At 36.3% G+C, this 15,212-nt stretch overlaps 1 protein-coding gene and 1 long non-coding RNA gene across 6 annotated transcripts in view; one reads left to right on the forward strand and one right to left on the reverse strand.

The window, feature by feature from the left end:
- Positions 1–1,271: 1,271 nt before the first annotated feature.
- Positions 1,272–10,120, reverse strand: LOC143443681 (uncharacterized). The gene is made up of 4 exons (XR_013112858.1): positions 9,625–10,120; positions 7,905–7,934; positions 4,603–4,712; positions 1,272–1,344 (listed from the first exon to the last, which is right to left on the reverse strand). It is a non-coding gene; the product is annotated as an uncharacterized LOC143443681 (long non-coding RNA).
- Positions 10,121–15,212, forward strand: part of Brinp3 (BMP/retinoic acid inducible neural specific 3) — a 373,430-nt gene continuing 368,338 nt past the window's right edge. Inside the window, exons 1-2 of one of the 5 annotated variants that reach the window (XM_034513172.2) lie at positions 10,121–10,831; positions 13,597–13,669. The gene's annotated coding sequence lies outside the window, so the exon portion shown is untranslated. Of the gene's footprint in view, positions 10,832–12,309; positions 12,601–13,596; positions 13,670–13,813; positions 13,935–15,212 lie in introns of those variants that run through there. The other 4 variants (XM_076941307.1, XM_034513171.2, XM_076941309.1 and 1 more) reach the window with 4 other exon arrangements.

Genomic DNA, 15,212 nt, shown 5'->3' on the forward strand with positions numbered 1-15,212 from the left:
TTTATATGATCCATGTATATTTTAGTACCAACAATTAACATATATGTGTTTTGGAAAATTTTTCTCTAAGTCTGTTGCCATCCTTTCACTTTTTAAATATCCTTTGCTATGAAGGGGCTTTTAATATTAATGATGTTCAACTTACTACTTTTCAGGAATTATTTATTAGTTATATCAAAAATATTTTCTCAACTCAAGAACATCTAAGTATTTTATATGCTGTTTTTTCATAGTTTTAGAGGTTATGCTTTTATAGTAAGTCATGCATCTATTTTGAGAAAGTGTCTGTGAAATATATACTGTCACTAGATTAACTTTGTGTATGCGTTTGTTCATTGTTGGTGTATTAGCATGTGTATATCTAGTTGAATAATACAAAGAAATTTTGTGAAAACAGTCAGGGAAAATAGATACACATTTGTTTAAGAAGTAAATATACATAGTTTATTAGTTTATAGAATGGTCTGGTTTCCCTTGTTATCTACTGGCCTCTTTTATTTAACCTTTTGCCTTAGTCACAGAAGATCGGTGAATTCCTCCCTTTATAGTAAATATGCTTTAATCATTTAGAAAAATTCTTTGAAATGATCAAATCATCATAGGATGTTGCTTTCACTATGTTGCTTTATCTTCTCAGACTTGAAGGATAACTCTGTTATTTAACATCCCTTGTAGCTAGGTGTGATCTGTTGGGAAACCTTGCAACTTATGGTTGAAATCTACTATGTTTAGACAGCTCCTCTGAGCTTAACACAAAGTAGAGATCTCTCTCTCTTTTTCCAACAAGGCTTGTCCTTCTCTGATCTTGTCTGAGGAATTAGATCCCCCCTCCTGACCAGAAAAACACCACACACACACACACACACACACACACACACACACACACACACACACACACAAACCCTATACCTCAGGAAGTTCATGTAGCCTTTGGCAAGCCTACAAGTTGCTCTTTTCCAGTAAGAACCCACCCAGCAAGTACTTGGGATTCCTGAAATGCCTATCCATACAAATAAGGCATTCATAGCATGTAAGCTCCAGCCATTGATTTTTACATTCTCTCTGAAAAGCCCTTCCCACGCTCCAAGTTCCATATATAGCCCTTGGTAACCCCAAATAAAGTGTAATGTACCAGCTACTTCACTGAAGATTGCTTAAAAGAGCTATTTCATTGAGTATTATCTTAAAAGAAAGCTGTAACACTAAAATCCTCAACCCTCTCCCACACCTACCCCCTCCCCCAACCCTCCCCCTCACACAAGGCTCAGACCTGGATCCTTCATATGACATCTGTTCCTAACTTTGCTTCATCTTTTCAGTTTGGTGGCAGCATACCTGAACATCCTGAGGGAGGGGAAAAAAAAAAAAAAAAGAAAAAAAAAAAGAAAGACTGAGCCACAGCTGGTCCACGACATGTGTCCATGTGTACGACAGTGGTCCTGTGAATAATTTGGCTAGTGGACATTGAATGTCCATCAAATCTTTTTGGTGATTTGCCTATATTTGCCAAATACAGCCCAAAAAGTTTAAAGACTTAGTACATTGCTGAGCCATGAAAAGATTCCTTTCTGGATCACTGAAGGCATGTGAATTAGAACACTAAAGTCATTCTAGTAAGTTATCTGAACTCTAGAAAAACAAAGAAATAAAACCTTAATTTATTTTGAGTTCTTATTTAAATCATTCACTTTATGTAGAAAAAACGCTTCTATTCTTCAACTATTTTTTGTTGAAGTCTAAGAAATTTCAAGCTATGGTTTAAAATTATGGGCAAAGAAATTCAAATGCTTATAGAAGCAGTAATATTTGATTCTAGGGTTACTATTTTCTCGAATCATTGATGGAATAGTTTTGTTAATATTTGTATTTTTCTTAGGGACTTTCTCTTTAATGGTCTCATTTAGCCCCCCACCAACATTGGAAGCCCTTGGCCCACAAACAACATCAACATTTGTTTATTTTATTTTTCTTTTGTAAAAATGACTATTAAAGAAGTACGTGAAAATTGTTCATATTTATCAATTTACTTATTCTGCAACTAGAGTTAAAATATTATAAATTATTTTTATGTCCTTGTAACACAAAAATCTCATTTTCGCTACAGGATGTTATTCATAGGGAATATTGAATAAATGATCAATAAATATTTGTCAAATGGTCTTTTAGGCTTATTCTTTTTCGATAAATATGGAATCAATTTTATATAATCTTTACAAATTTTTTTTCTCTATAAATTCATAGTTTCTCCATGGAACCAAACTTAGATATTAATTTTAAAGGACTAATTTTCATCATCCTACAAGGTATCTATTTCTCAAGAAAAGAAAGTAGAAGCATTAAGGAGACTCAGAGCTACCAAGAGAATTAACAAGCAAGCAGTTTAGCTTCTCCTTATTTAAATAGGTGAAAGGCCTTCAGAGTTCATAAGACACTATAATTAATGATGAATCCTAATTAAGTAAATGTTCAGTTAGCTTTCTGATTGTATACTCTAAAAACTTTAAGAAGAAAAAGATCAAATAGCTTTGTGCCACTCTACTCATAAAAGTACACCCCTACTCGCACCACACACACTGTCATTCTCTTGATCCTCATTTTAGATCTCTTTTCTTTCTTCCTTACAATTTTTTTATATTTGTTAAATGTCAGCAACATATGCACATAATCTACTTTGTTTAGTGTCTTTTCTTCATCCTGTGTCTGGTAATTTCCTAACAGTCTTGAATAAACTGAACACAATTCTGTCTTTCTCTCTCTTTGTCTCCTCTCTCCTTCTCTGTCTCACATCTTAGTATATTTATCTGCTACATGGATAGTGCTTTGAACACACATAAAGATATATGCTAACTAGTATATTTAAAATAAATTCATGCAATCTTATACACTCTTAACTATTCAATCAATTTGTAGAAAATAGTGGGGTTTTTTTTGGGGGGGGGTGGGGGAGGTTGTTTGTTTTTGTCTTCCAATCTCTAAATGGGCACATTGCTTCTAGAAGCTCTAAAGGTTTGTTTCCTTTCCTTTCCATACTCCAGAATTTTCTCAGCCAGAACCTGGCTTACCAAACTCCAAATTAAGTCTAGCCATTATACTTTCTTACTGTCCTTTCTGATTCATACCCAGTGCCCCCGCTGCCCTTTGAGGTTTCCAATTAGAAACAAGATGACCTATACATTAAAAAGTATATATTATAAAGTCTGGAAAGCTATTTTTGTCATGAAACACAACATTCTCATTTTTTGAGACTCAGGTTCTGCATATTTTTAAGTACATATGTAAAAAACAACCTTAAGATGTTTGGGTCATCATTTTTGTAATATTTCTATTTTGCTTTTTTGTTTCCTTGTATATATTACAATTATATTTATGATAGGTAGCTAGAAACATACCTATTTGTATTATTCCCTATGTAATGAATATATTTTAGTCATAACATTATTGAACAGTTATTAGTAGTTAAGTTACTAATATAATGAATTGAAAAAATAAAATCTGTTAATCTTATGAACTCCAAATAGCAAAAATTTTACATAAACTAGTTTTAAACTATCATTATATTACAGTATTTTATTTTTATATGAAAATATTTTATTTCTGAGAAGCAAATGAATAATTTATATTACATAACATGGTAACGTTATTAACAAAATCATTTAAAATTAATAATTGTAAATTCTTTTTAAAACTGTAAGAACTGCAATTTGGTATATAAAAAAAAGTCCATCAGGGCTGGAGAACTGGTGCACTGGTTAAGACTGCATAGTGGTTTTATAGACATTCTGAAGGCAATTACTGGTACCAGTGTCAGACTGGACACAATGTCATCAATCTCTAGTTCCAGGGTAATACAGAGCATATGGAGTCTATGATGACTCACCCACACAAATACATGATCACACACACACACAGAGTTATAAAAACAAAAAATAATTAAAATAACAAAGAACTCACAAAAATTCAGTGACATCTCAGTAATATTTTTAATTTAGAAATTATAATATAACATTTCTCACTAAAACAAAACAACCCAATATAGTACTTTCTTGCTTTTATTTTCAAATTCATAGCATCTCTTTTCAAATATTGTTATTTCACAAATGTATAATTGTTTGCACATATAAATTTTTAAATACAACATACTTCATCTGAATAATGTTACCTATATGTATGTTTTCATGGCTGACCTTCAGTATTTGATAACCAATTGGTATGCTTTTCCCTGGGGAAGACTGTTGTTCCTGATCTCAGCAATCCTTCATTGACGGTTGTTCTTGTAAATGGTTGAGATCTAGAGAGCTTTCACTGACACATTTGTATATCTAGTGATCTTGTTATAGACTGGTTTTACTGTGTAATTTCAAACATTGGATGGCCAATCATTGTACATTGTGGTCAATGAATTAAGGAAGAGGATATTTCCTTCTGTTTTTCTACTTTGCTTTCTAACTTGTGTGTGTGTGTGTGTGTGTGTGTGTGTGTGTGTGTGTGTACCAATGGGAAATGTTATGTAAGCATTAAGTAAGACTTCTACTGCAAACCAGAAAGTAGATACATACCAAGGACCACATTTACAGATCTGCAAACCAGAAAGTAGATACATACCAAGGACCACATTTACAGATAATTTCACCTGGGTCTTTTAGTCTGTATGATGAGAAAAGTAAAGATCTGTTGTCTGAGACATCTAACATAAGATGTTTTATCACAGCAGCCTGAAAAGACAGATTAAGACAAAAGTTAATAACTGATTTTTAATTTCCTTATACATTACTTCTCCATTTTCAAATAAGCATATGCTTGACTTTGCAGAATGGTAAAAAGATCATGTTAATAACATGTCTATTAACACATTAATAATCCAGAGTTGTTTATGAAGACTGACAATTCTTATTTGTAACACTGGGTCAATGTATAACAAGTATTGTAAAAAATATTTTGAAATATAATGCTTTATTCACAAACTGTGTTTGTAAATAAATAAGTAAATTAAATACAAGCTTTAATTAAAATGGTAGAAAGTTTAATGAACTACTTAGTTACAGCCTTTAAGTAAACATTATTGAGCATTTTCTCTTTGTTGACTACTGTGCTAGATATTAGGAATATAGAGGGAGGACAATAAAAATAACGTGAAGGAAACACAATTGGGATTTACTTTTTTCCCAGTGTGAAAACAGTAGTTGACAAAATGTTATTGTAAATGTAGTCAGCTCTATACCAATTATATGCATAGAAAGACTTAGTATGAGCACAAAAACATATCAAGAAGTGCAAACTCTACTCAACAATTGTTTCTAACAGTAATTCCATAAGTCATAAATAAGTTTTTTTTTTTAGCTTAAACATTTTAAGTTGGTAAGATAATAGCATGGGCATTTAAAAATGTTTAGATCTCATTTTTGTTATTTTTGTTGTAGTTGTTGTTGGGTTTTTCCTATATATTTCAAAAGGAACATTTGATAAATGAGTGTGGACACTCATATTCACTTTAGGCTTATGGAATGAATAAATAAATGCATAAATAATTGCATAAAATACTCAAATGTTGACATACATAAAAGATTGAAATAAATTTTTATGGATTTCTGCATTTTAGAAAATTAAGCTATTTTAAATGACTAAGCTTTTGTTATTTTATATAAATTTTAAAAATTTTTATTATTTTAATGAAATATGTATTGTGCATGTTTTGATTATAAGAAAATTTCTAGGTCATATGCCTTTTATGTGAGGATTATTAGATTGTTTTTCTCTTTGCAAAAATCTGATTTTCTATCAAGATTAGAAATTAGAAGTAAATTAAATGTGTCTTATTGGAGTATTATATTGCACATAGCTTGACTTTCCACAGTTTATAGTGTGAAGGTGTAACAGACTAAAGATAGTCTAACACATAAATAAAACTTAGAACAGAAAGAAAATTGAAGGCACTCCATGAGAAATCAGGATTATGATGTTAAATTTTTCTCCTCATATGAGAGAGGGCAGGGGAGTGTCTATAATAGCTTCCTACATGTTCTGACATAGCTAAATGCACATTATTTGTCTTTGTAGTGTTATTCTTTCCTTCCACTGATTCTTTATCATAGTCTCAAATGATGCCTCCTGTAAAAACAACTGAAGGATTTAATAGATATAATTTACAGTAGCTGAAAAGCCCAGAAAACTGCATCTCAGATTCCTTAGATCACTAGTTGGCATATGCTGATAATAACCTAGTAACCATTAGTTCTTGGCTTCTTTGCTAGTATGAAAGAACTGAGCAAATTATCTAGATAAACTGGCTAGTTCCAAAACTTTTTTACTTAAGATTCAAATACATTGGATCACTTTATTTAACAGCACCTTGATCTTATAAAATCAAATGTGACTATTACTACACACAGAGGTACTAAAGCAACTTTGGATACTTTCAATGTGAAAGCTCTGAAGACAAAGTAAACAGCAAGGAGACTAAAGTGAACACATTTTAATATTGTAGTGAGGACAAAGATGCATAAATTTGTGTCAAATATGGCTCTTTCATATTCATGCTATAAAAATACTCATATTTATATATTCAGTTCATATACATTATATATATGTAAACTCTTCCTTAATGGGTTCTTAATTTTATATTTTATTATAAATTAGATTTAATATTAAAAATAATCTGACATATGTTTTCTTTATAAGAAAACTGCAACATGATTTCTGTAATAAAATATTGTGTGGGTAATGATGAGACAGCACAGCAGGGTGAATTCTTACAACCAAGCCCCAAAGCTAAGATCAGTCCTGGAACCCTACATGGTGGAAAAAAGTGACTCTTCATGTGAGCTTTTGTACACACACACACACACACTATATATATATATATATATATATATATATATATATATATATATATATATTTCAAATAATATAAATATACTTCTGTTGTTTTGGGGGGGGTGCTCTGAACAGCAAATCCACAGATCCAGCTATATGCAGAACATTCTTTAATGCTACACTCCATCTCTAACATTGCATCATTTGAATGCTGCTTTGGCAGGTTTTTTATTGAGGTAATATGTGAAATATTTTGATTGGTTGCTATGATGGAAGATAAGACAAGAAGGCAAAACACACCCATCACTATTGTGAAGTCCACTAAATGAATAGTTTCAGATGAGCACCCTGAAATAAAAAAGCTACCCTCTCACCTTGAAACTAAAATATCTTATATTCATAAGGCATTGTAAAAGAGATATTTGCTCTGAAGACAGAAGACAGGGGACACAATTTCTATGACATTACATGAAGGTATAGTTGAGTAATCACATAGTTTAATATTTTATTCAAGCATGTAAATTAATTAATAATACTTGGAAAATTATAAAACTTTTCTAAAATTTTTAAGAGTTATGAAATGAATCTTCTCCTGTTCTTTGAAAAAAATTAAGAACATTACACACCCAGAGATAAATACACAAACACATATACACACATATACACCACATATACACACTGTTTGCTTGTTGAGTCAAGGTGTTAGTACATAGTCTAAGCTGGCCTCAGTTCTACACAGCCACAAATACAGAATACAAGACTTCATCACTGTGGATGTCTATAAAATAAAACCTTGTTTCAATTTTCTGACAAAAGTCAGACTGCGTCGGAAATAAACAGCACATTCCTCTTAATTGTCAGATAGGTAAGCGTCCTTGGACAACAGTCTGTGGCTCTCAGGGAAAGAAAGTATGGGCTGTATATGACGCAGTGTTAAGCTGTATTGGTAGTGAACATATCGCAAGATGTTGATATCAGCTCTTTATGTGGCCTCAGGTCCTCTTGGCAGAATTTGTCAGCCTCTGTAATGAGCACAGAGATACACAAAAATAATCCAACTTGTTAGAAAATGAGACACTAAAGAAATTTTCTACCTTGTCAGAGCATTCAAGACAGTGTGCATCCTGAAATGAAAAAGAAAAGTTATATCACCATGTCCTTCCTAAATTTTTGCCTTTAACAGTCTGATAGTAATTAACACTATAGATACTTGAACACACATATTTTGTTTTGTTTCTGCTGCATGGCACTTTGCTTTCTTTCTTTAAGTTATAATACTGACTTCTACAATGATGGTTATTATAAAAAATTTTGTTTTTATTAAATAGAACTTTAGTATATATTTCTGTTGAGGCTCAAGTCCTCATGTTTGTAAAGACATGTATATTTACACTAATGAGCTGATCTTTTTTATTAAAATTTGGAAATAAGGTGCTACACTTATTATCAACAGGTTAACAAATCAATTATTAAAAGGATTAATAACAGAGGAAAAATTAATATACATGCTTTGCCAGTGAAATGTATTTGGTAATTCAAAATTCCAATGCTTTTCACTTGACAGCCTCCTGTGATATTTTGGGTCCACAATAGTCAGCTTGCACTCGTAATCCAAGTTCATACCAGTTTTGAGACTTGTTATTGTCCACGTTTAGCAGAATATAATAATAGTACTATCAAGAGCTGCTCAGCTTCTTCACAAGTTTGTACATGCCCTCCCTTCAAGATAACCACAAGTGGGGGTGCTATAGACTCTTGGCAAGCCAGAAAGTCTTATCATGAACATCAAATATCTACTTGGGACAGTGGATTAGATATAGGAATTGGAACTAAGATGCACACTTAATAATAAAAGATTTCTAGTGTTATCTTTCCTGTAAGCTGTGAAAAGACAACCAAAATCATTATTACTATGGCTGAAAGAGTATTAGTCTTAAAACAGGGCTAGCTAAAGTGTAGTCAAAGTATATTTAACATGAACTACAATCCCAAAATTTACTTCATTTCCAGAAAAGAAGGAGTTAAAAGTGAGAGGTATCCTTTAGATACTTTACCTGTCAGTATTTTTAGATAAGATCATAAAGACCTTAAAGTGTTGATATTGTTTCCAAAGCGACCCCCCCCCCCCCCAACTTCACATTTGTAGGCTTCTACTCTCCCAGGAAAGAGGAAAAGAAAATTTCCAGTGACCCAGCTCCTCCGTGATTTACATACAGAAAGGATATAAATGAATGGAGTGGGGGATGGGTCACTGAGAAGCAATGTGTTGCCTTTTCAACTGCAGAAAATAAGATTACTTATGCAGAACCTTTTTATCCTCAGTAAATGATTAACCCTTCCACCATTCAGCAATTCAGTTTCTACAACAAATAAATCGATTTCCGGGTTACCTTCTCTTCTTATTTCTAAAACAGACAGATGCATAATTTGTAAGCTTCAGCAAGACTGAACTGGAATCCAGAGCTAAAGACTCTCATATCTGACTGTACTCTCTACACAGCGTCTGGGTCACTCAGAGAATCTCTAAAGATGAGGACCCAGAATCTTTCCAAACAAAATATATTTAGCAGGGAGGTGATGTTCATTCCGTGGTATAAACAAACAAACAAACAAGTCAAGTCGGTTACAGTGTTATCAGCTTCTCAGTCAAACAGGCAAGTTCCCCAGTGGCAGTAGATTTCAGAGAGAAAGGAGAAAAGAGGAGAGAGGAAAAGAAGCAGAGAAAGAAAGGTTAAGGAATAGGTTTAGGAAGAGAACGGGAGGGGGGGGGTGGTCACAGAAAGGGAACGGGAGAAGAGATCAGGCTAATCTTACCCAATCGATCCAGTGATCAGGTGATCGTTTATGCGGTATCAGGACACGAAAATGGCTCGACAATGCAATCCACAACAAAGCTATTTGTTTCTCTAGTTTAGCTCGATAACTGCTGGAATCAAATGCAAGGCAGACATGGCACAAGCGGCCACTCGTGCACCCCTCCTAACCCACCCCCAAGGGACCAGGGACAGTTCTCGGACTGCCCTAAAATCTAGCTTCTTGGAGTATGGTCCTGGCTCAGGGGCTCAGGACTGAAAGCAATTGCCTTACACGCAGGCAGCATGATTTAACAAGGAAGTGGGACTTAGGAGGGCTGCCGCCGCCGAGGTATCCCATCACCCACTTCTGGGTCCTCTTGCTAACCCTCCAAAAAGCATAGCGCCCTCGAAAACTCTTGAGGTACGACCTTCAACCATTCACCTCCCAGCCCTTGTCTATGCAAAAATCGCCGAGGATTAGATCAACGCAACGGGACCGGTCCAGCTGCTTTATTTGGGGTTTGTGTTATGTCAGGTTTTCTTCCTATGCCTGGATCAGTTCCTGCAAGGGAAAGGGTTCCAGGGACGTGCTAGTGAAATGCACTGATGGAATACTATTAATCCTAATGATAACGTTCTCAGCACAGGTAAACTCTGAAAAGAACTGTGAGGGGGAAGATCCTGCAGGATTTCCAAAGCGATGCTCTCCTGAATTCTCATTGGATCATCCCCAGCAGCCTAAATCAGTGCTGCTGCTCTCTGGGGATGACTACAGCCTAGCTCACTAGTTGTCTACTCCCTGTTTCCAACACATCCTTTTACTTCTCTTTGCAGATCTGTTTGTCTTATTCATCCTGTTCTCTTGGGTTACTCAGCTTCTGTCTTTCCACACTGTGTGGGGACATGCAGTTCTGTAGATTTGTTCCCCAGAGGATCATCATAGGAAAGGTTGCCACTATTACCCATCCTCAGTAAAAGGGGAAAAAAAAAAAAAAAAAAAGACTGCTTTAACATTTTTGCATCCTTTACTTTTGGGTTCTTGGACCCTCCAGTAAGTGGCTAAGTGGCTTTCACTTGATTAGATGCCACCAGGAACTATTGAATATTTCCAACTCCTACTGTCCTGCAGCTCACAAATCTACACTGCTTTGGAAGATCATGGAATATCTCCTTGAATCGTGGATGTATTTCTCTCACAGTCATCTTGCTTCATTAAATTTTCTCTGGTAAGTATTTCTTTACATATGATAAGTAATTTACTACTTGTGTTAATTTTTACTTTTTAAAAATAAGCACCACTTTTTTCTTCAATCTCTGTGTGTGTCTCTTTCTGTCTCTCTGTTTCTCTGTGTTTCTCTCTCTCTCTCTCTCTCTCTCTCTCTCTCTCTCTCTGTGTGTGTGTGTGTGTGTGTATGTGTGTGTGTGTGTTTGTGTGTGCCTGTCTTTGTACAGTTACCTATTGCAAATACCTATGTGTGTGACCATTAATACATGCTGGAACTAGTAAGATGTAGCCTGTGAAATAACTTGTCCCAATACTTCCTTTTTTTAAAAAAAAGGAAAGAAATCCTGAACTATATTATAAGTTTCTGTTAGGCAATGTCGATATCAGCTCCCCAGAATGTAGCCCTCTTGGAACACAGCACTGTACCATTTGATGGGGTAATTTTTTTTCTATTAGTCCATGAAAGTGCCTGAAGGAGAGCTGACTATTTCTGAAGGAGAGCTGGCTATTTATGGGTTTGAGAAAGTTCACTAGTCTCTCTGATCTTAGAAGGTGGTCCAGGTCAGCATGTGTTGTTCATTTCATCCTAAACAACTGAATGGTTGAGGGAGGATTGGTTAAGTGTATCTATTGATTTAGTAGGATCCTAAATGCTAACATGTCACTATACGGCAAGGGAAGGAGTCCAAGTTTTGAGGGCATCATTCTTTACACAATATCCAAAATGCACCTGGGCAGATTATTTTGGTCATCGTGGTTCCTTTCTGTGCAGCATTTTGAAATGCATTTAGGTTTTGTGAATTATACTGGGGACAGTTAATTGGGCAGGGAGGTCTCCCTTCAGATGAAGAGAGCTATCAGAAGCCACCGATTATCTGGGTTCTAATACATTGAAATTCAGGGAAGGACTTTACATGAAAAATGTAATTGCCTCACTCTTCACACTTGCCCACCCCTGCCCTCAGTTTTTAATAAGTATGTTAATATAGTCCCTGTGTTGTACTTTTATGAACATTTCTATGGGCTTTAACTGATGATCCTGCTCATTCCACCGAGTTGCTTTGCGGAGCACTTAATGTTGGTTTTCACTTCACATTTGATCAAGAGTTTGGCAATTATCAATCAGAAACATGCACACGTCCATAATCGGGAAAGCACAAATTTTTGCCCAATCTCCCTTTATTGGGGTGGATGGAGGTGAAGATCTATTGTTCAAGTCTCTCCTTCCTAAGTTATTTTGATTTTTTTTTAGGGGGGGGGGTGTTCCTTTTTAATTTCTGGGAAAGAACTGTTCCAGTCATTGATGGCTGACGCGACAATCTAGGCAATGATTTCTTCCTTTTTAATTCAAAAGCCTTTAAAGCTTCCAGACATAAAAGTACTCCAGCTGCAGCATCGCACTATTCCCCCTCCCCCTCCTCAGATTCCAGGGCTTTCCCCCTTGCTTCCCACCGAGTGGAAGAGGAATTGGGGCTCACACAGTGATCCGCACCCCTTGGCGTCCCTCACCCAGCGCTAGTCTACCTGCTGTCTTTGCCAGTTCGATCCGTCCTGCCTGACAAGCCAGGGCCATTAGCGTCCGTGACTTCATTTGAAGAAAAGAGGCTTTGGTGTAATTCGCCAATTCAAATACCCTCTCTGGAGGACTACTGCTGTTGCGCAAGGGTGGAGGGAGAGAGAGAGAGAGAAAGGAGAAAACTTTCAGTGCAGTCAGACCTTTTTTCTGCTTAATCAGTGTGACACAGTGAGGCACAGACGTTCGCTGTCTAGGTAAGTGCGTTTTGCTGTGTTAGAACCCGGAGCTCAGCCTTCTGTGAGGGAAACTGACAGGAGAGACAGGCTCTGGCAGCCAAGAATGCTTTAACCAGAGGGCTAGCAACAGGCGAGTGTGTCTGGAGATTTCGCGGCGGCCCTAGGCTGCATCTAAGCCTCTTGGGTTCTGGGGACGTGGAGGGCAAAGCGCTTAGTAGCCTGGCTGGTCCAAGGCTCAATGCTGGTGCGGGAGCGCGAGGGTGGGGATGGAGTCCCCGACCCGCTGGCGCAGGCTACGCTCTCAGCCCTGCGGCTCGCGGTGGACATTTGCAGCCCAGGAGAGTGAGGTTCACAAGGGCTTTTCAATCTTCCACAACGTCGAACGTTCAGACTTCCTGGGCTCTCAGACCTCTTCTGTGGGGAAGAAAGACTTGCTTTTTCTGTAAATCTCTTAACACTGTTCTGTGTTGCAATTTCTTTATTATTTTCATGAGCTGAATCTAAGCACAGCGCGCGATGCTTCCCAGGATCCTTGTTTTTAAAAGCACCGATCGTTGTTGTTATCTGCCTGTTTAGTAGAGCTTAGGATAGCTGAAGGACTTTTTTTAGATCAGTGTTTAAGTACTGCTAATCATCACTCATGCCTTTCTTTCCTTCACTAACTCACAGAATCCGGAGGGCGGCGGGTTGAAGTGAGTTGGGTTTCAACTTGGAGCCAGGGCTTGGAATGCTATGTTATCCGCAGTCTGAGGCTCAGGAGCTACAAGCTTACGTTAAAGCCACTGTAAAGTTCTCTTTTTATTTTCCTAACCCCTTTTCCCCGGAGGTGGGGTTGAGAGAAGAAGACCCATTTCTGGGCTCTCTGCTCTGGCTATGACCACCAGGGAGGGGGTGGCGCTTCAGGGCTGCGGGTTTCTGCAGCGTCTGTGGCCAAACAGAAGAGAGTTGAAGTCTTTGATGGCTGTTCTCCTAGTCCCTAAGAGTTGAAGCTGAAAGCCTTGTACTTTCCTTTAGGTCCAGAACGTGATCAGTTCTCCAGCAGAGCAGGGACCTCCTTGTAAAGAGAGCCTTGGTGTGGAGATTCAGGGTAGGTTCTACTTGAGGGGGGAGGGGGGGAGGGAGGGAAGCACTTTCTCTGCTGTGTGAGCTGTCAAACAGCTGTTGGAAAAGAGGAGGAGGTGACCTGGGTTACTGATTAACCCTAGCATCCCTTGCAAAGGATAGCCAGACAAATGTATGTAAGCAAGGAAGAAAACCCCAAGCTGTAAAGCTGTCACAACAGTGTGGAGACAGATGATTCAAAATCTGGTGACTTTTTCTTTTGGTTTGTTTGTCATCATGCAGTTAACCAGGTAAGAACTGAATATCTATGTGATATCAGCAACCTTCTAGTCTGTGTTTGACCTATCTTGTGGTGATACTTCCATTCCGACCTACAGAAGACATGCATTTTTAGATGGTTCTAAAATCCATAACTTCTTAATATTCGCATTCATGAGTGTGCTTAATATCATTTATAGATTCAAATGTGCATTCATTTAAATGTGGATTTTATTTAAATGTTGAATAATGGTAGAAAAAAATCATAAAATGGACCTGGGGAAGAGGCAGTGATTGAGAAGGTAGAGAGTTAGAGGAAGGGGTGGGTAGTCCTAATGAAATACGGAAGTGGCACTTGCAGAAATACCTTATACCATGCCTTTTGCTGAGGTCACAAACCTTCCTATACAGAGGGCAACAGGAGAGAGAACTATGGAGCACTTCTTAAACTAAAAAAGTAATTTTGACTCCTTGAGAGAATGTTTTTGTGGACATCCTTATACTGTCTTTTCAATCTTGAAAACAAAAATGCTCAGGTATTAAAAATACTTGGGTTTGGTATTAAACTGACTTGTAAAATTGGAGGAGGAAGAGGAGATTACTCAAAGGCAGGCTTTTAAATGAAACACAGGTGCAGATATGTTTAAGTCTAAGAAAAACAACTGAAAAACTGAAAAAAAAATGGGAGAGGGAGAAAATTATGGAGACACGCTCAAAATAAACTTCTTTTATTTTTATTCAAAGTTTTATAGATATGTAGGTTGAGCAATCAACAGATTTCTTTCATTATTAGATTTAACTCAATTAGAATAATATATCTGCATGGTCCAAAGATTTTTTATTATTACTGTCTTTATTTTGTTATATTCTGGTTATAATTGAAAAAGCTGAGAATTTACAGATAGTGAAGCACAAAACTCAACAAATTAATAAGACACCATCATAAAAGCATGCCAGTTGCTAATAGCATTTTGTCTAGGAAATTATCTTTACAATATCTGTGGAAATAATTTTAGTGCTTACATTTATTGACGTGGACCTCTGAATCAATATTTTTTTTTTCTGCTTGTAAGGCTCACTGATAAAATATTGAATAAATAAGAATATTTGCTACTTTTGGTTGGAAAACTGCAAAGTTATAGTACTTTTCTTAGTTTGAAGCAAATGGTAGTTTTTAACCCTACAAGAGAAAGTCATTAACACATTTCAATTTGCCAGGCAGGTCTTTTGCATTTTAATCTCTGGAATTTGTTGTAAAAAAACATGCTCATAATGTCTCTATGTGGATGTGTGCATCTGTATTCAATTTT

The sequence above is a fragment of the Arvicanthis niloticus genome, chromosome 10, assembly GCF_011762505.2.
Source record: "Arvicanthis niloticus isolate mArvNil1 chromosome 10, mArvNil1.pat.X, whole genome shotgun sequence".
NCBI lineage: Eukaryota > Metazoa > Chordata > Mammalia > Rodentia > Muridae > Arvicanthis > Arvicanthis niloticus.